Source organism: Grammomys surdaster, unplaced genomic scaffold, assembly GCF_004785775.1.
Source record: "Grammomys surdaster isolate TR1022 unplaced genomic scaffold, NIH_TR_1.0 125742, whole genome shotgun sequence".
In the NCBI taxonomy this organism is placed as follows: Eukaryota; Metazoa; Chordata; class Mammalia; order Rodentia; family Muridae; genus Grammomys; species Grammomys surdaster.
The window spans coordinates 407410-410460 of NW_021620574.1; the positions used below are offsets into that span (position 1 = coordinate 407410).

Below are 3051 nucleotides of genomic sequence, written 5' to 3' on the forward strand. Positions count from 1 at the left end.
CACCATACACAGCACACACACACATACCACACACATCACACACACACCATACACATACCACACACATCACACACATACGCACCACACACACACACACATACTTTATGTATAGAAAGGGAAGAATAAATGGATCTAAAGCAGGACAATAAAAGCCAGCAGAAACTTCGGCAGAACCACGGTGGCGTAGAGGAGAGCCAGGCTTCATACATGGAACTGTATCTGAGGAGAATTTTGATTTTTTTCTATTTGCTACACTTGCAAAACAAATACATGATCAGGAACGGAGTCAAGGGTAAATCTCATTAAAAGGCAATGAGGTTATTCAAAGTTGACCGCTAGCTCATCAGGACTGAGATCTGGGCTTCCGTGCTATCTTTTCCATCTGTTTCCCATCAAGAGAGCTGATATCCATGAGAGAAAATGATCACAGGTTAACAAGAAAAGCAGACAACTACGAAGTCAACAAGATGCGTAGCGTATTCTAGGTGATGAGCGTGAATAAAACACAGCTATATAAATATCCCCAAGGAAATAAAGGGAGATCTTGGAAATGAATCAGAAGGAAAAACCAAGTAAGAGTAGTTGGTGGTGCATCCGTAATCCCTGTGATCCCCGCCTTGGGAGACAGGAGCAGGAGGGTCCTGAGCTCAGGGCAGGCCTCTTCGGAAAGCAAGCTCCTGGTCTCAAAACAACAAAAGAGAATAAACAACATCAGAATGAACAAATCCATAAGGAGGGCTGGAGGTAGAGCGTGGCGCTAGAACATTTGCTTAGCATAACACTGCACACAAGAAAAAATGTATTACCTATACGAGATGCTTAAAGGGATAGATGGAGTGAAAACGGAGGGAGGGCTTCCTTTCCAGCCTCCGCCTCGAACCTTGCAGCCTCCATGAGGCTGATGCCTAAGAAGAACAGGATTGCCATCTATGAACTTTTTAAGGAAGGTGTGATGGTTGCCAAGAAAGATGTCCACATGGCCAAACACCCAGAGCTGGCAGATAAGAACGTGCCTGACCTTCATGTAATGGAGGCCATGCAGTCTCAAGTCTTGATGCTACATGCAGGAGCAGTTTGTTTGGAGACATTTCTACAAATGAGGGAACCCACTATCTCTGAGATTACCTGCACCTACCTCAGGAGAGCCTGCCCGCCACCCTTCATGGCAACTGGCCAGAGACTGGCAGGCCACTGTCCAAAGGTCCAGAGGGTGAGCAGCCTGCAAGATTCCCAAGAGGGGAGGCAAGCAGAGACACTACAGAAGGAGTGCTGTGCCCCCTGGAGCTGACAGGAAAGCTGAGGCTGGGGCTGACCCAGCAACTGAATTCCAGCTTAGAGGCGGCTTTGTTTGTGAACATGGTCAGCCACCTCAGTGAAGCTGGAAATTGTGTTGTACTGAGTAAACTTTAAAGAGCGGGGGAGGGAACAAACCCGAAGGGAGGAAGTAAAATGCAAATCAAAAGGCAGACAAAGGTCAAATCAGAACTGGCTTTGATGCAAAAGATATTTTTTGGGTGAAAGGGGGGTGGTAGATCAAAAACTTATTGATACAACAATACACATTATAAAACAATGTGTCTTGTATATAACCACAACACATTATAAAAAGCCATGTCTGTGTCTGCATGAGGTGTGTGCATGTGGGAGCAGGTACCCACAGAGGCCAGAGGAGCTGGAGTTACAGGAGGATGCGAGCTGCCGGGGTGCTCTAGAAGAATTGTCCATGTTCTTACCCACTGACTCGCCGCACAGCCGGGCTCCTGTTTCCTTGCTAGGTGTTCCCTCTAGGCGCCTACCCTGCAAAAACAAAATAACCTTTCCACAATGTTTCAAATGCTTTATTCTTCCTTTGCAACCAGGTTTGACTGGCAAGGTCGGTAATTATAACCCTTCCCTCCCTTCCACTCAGCTCCTGCTCTTTTCCAGGTCTGCTTTGAACCCCAACTTGGGGGACCACCACCCAGTTTAACTATAGTTTCTCTGTCCCCTCCAGGCCTGCACCCAGAGAGATGAACAAAGCCTCGGGAAAGACCTGAACTTGGTCTCTGTTTAAATAATCGTGAATGCCCAGAGGTCGCAGAAAACTACCTGACAGACACACCTGCTGTTTCTCCCATACACTCACTCTGGATTTAATTTTTAAAAATTTTACTATTAATTTTTTTTCAAAACAACCTTATGCTCTCTCCTGTTCCCTAGAATCTCTATGACCATTGCCATCGTATCCTGATTAACTGGCTCCTACCACCACTCACACGTGCCTATCGTGTGCATGCACGCATGTGCGTGTGTACATACTGAGAAGTTGGTGCTATGGCTCTTCCTTAGTTGCTCTCCACTTTCTTCACTGAGACAAGGTCTCTCAGTTGAACCCAGAGCTGGCCCATGTGGCTAGTTGGCTAGCCGGTCACTTGGGGATCCTGCCGCTGGTACCCAGTGCTGAAATGACAGGTGGGCCTCCACACCCACTTGGCATTTCCATGGATTCTGGGGAAACCTGTGTTCTGGTCCTCACTGAGTTACCTCCAGCCCCACAGTCTTTAAATACCCATGCGTTGACCCATCTGTATTCCCGTATTCTTCCTCCCCTCTCTGTAAGACATTGTCTGACTCATACGTGACGCCAGCCCCTCAGCTTGTACATGTTTCCACTTCCCTTTCCTGTTCAAGAGCAGTTCCTAAGTGATTCCCTCTACCCACAACTGCTCCCGTTATTCCCAGAGGCCTTAACTTTGTGGTCGTTTTAAAACACAGTCTCACGTAGCCCAGGATGACCCCGAACTCACTGTGTGGCCAACCTTCCTTGAGATTAGAAGCACCTATCACCACATCCAGCTTCCCCCAGCTTTGAAAAGAATCCTAAGCCGGGGCTGGAGCGACGGCTCTGGGCTTAGGAGTGATTGCTGCAAGAGCATAGGACCTAAGTGTGGCTCCTGGTACTCAGCTTGGAAGCCGCACAACTGCCTGTACTCCAGAGCATCTAGACTCTACAGTTACCAGCACACACACACACACACACACACACAAATCTTGGGAGTCAGTTGCTTACAG

General features: G+C 47.8%; 1 pseudogene; it reads left to right on the top strand.

Moving 5' to 3' along the window:
- The first annotated feature begins 879 nt into the window (after window positions 1-879).
- Window positions 880-1570, top strand: LOC114639538 (annotated as a pseudogene).
- The last annotated feature ends 1481 nt before the right edge of the window (window positions 1571-3051 follow it).